A 359-nucleotide genomic window follows, 5' to 3' on the forward strand; every position below is an offset into this window, starting at 1 on the left:
GTAGTCAGCTGCCCGGGGAGGGGGTTTGTCACAGGGAAACACTGGTTGCCTTTTCTCCTCACACATCCCGCTGCGTCACAAAGTGAAGCACAGTTTCCTGGTGCTAGTTCTTCCACTGGGTTTGCCAGGAGTCCCTGGAGTTAACTCACTCCCATCCTCCCGTTTCCCTCGCCTCTGCCGGCCTTAGCCCTGCTCCACCAGACGCCTCGGTCTGTCTGTCCTTCTCTCTGTCTCGGGGCATGGGGTGGGCATTTAGATCCCTAGATCCCGCCTGGCTGGGACGATATTACCGATCGCTCGCTGGGGTGGGCAGTGACTTGCTCTAAACTTCGGATGTTGACTGCAGAAGGGGGGGGCGG

This window comes from Emys orbicularis, chromosome 20 (assembly GCF_028017835.1).
Source record: "Emys orbicularis isolate rEmyOrb1 chromosome 20, rEmyOrb1.hap1, whole genome shotgun sequence".
In the NCBI taxonomy this organism is placed as follows: Eukaryota; Metazoa; Chordata; order Testudines; family Emydidae; genus Emys; species Emys orbicularis.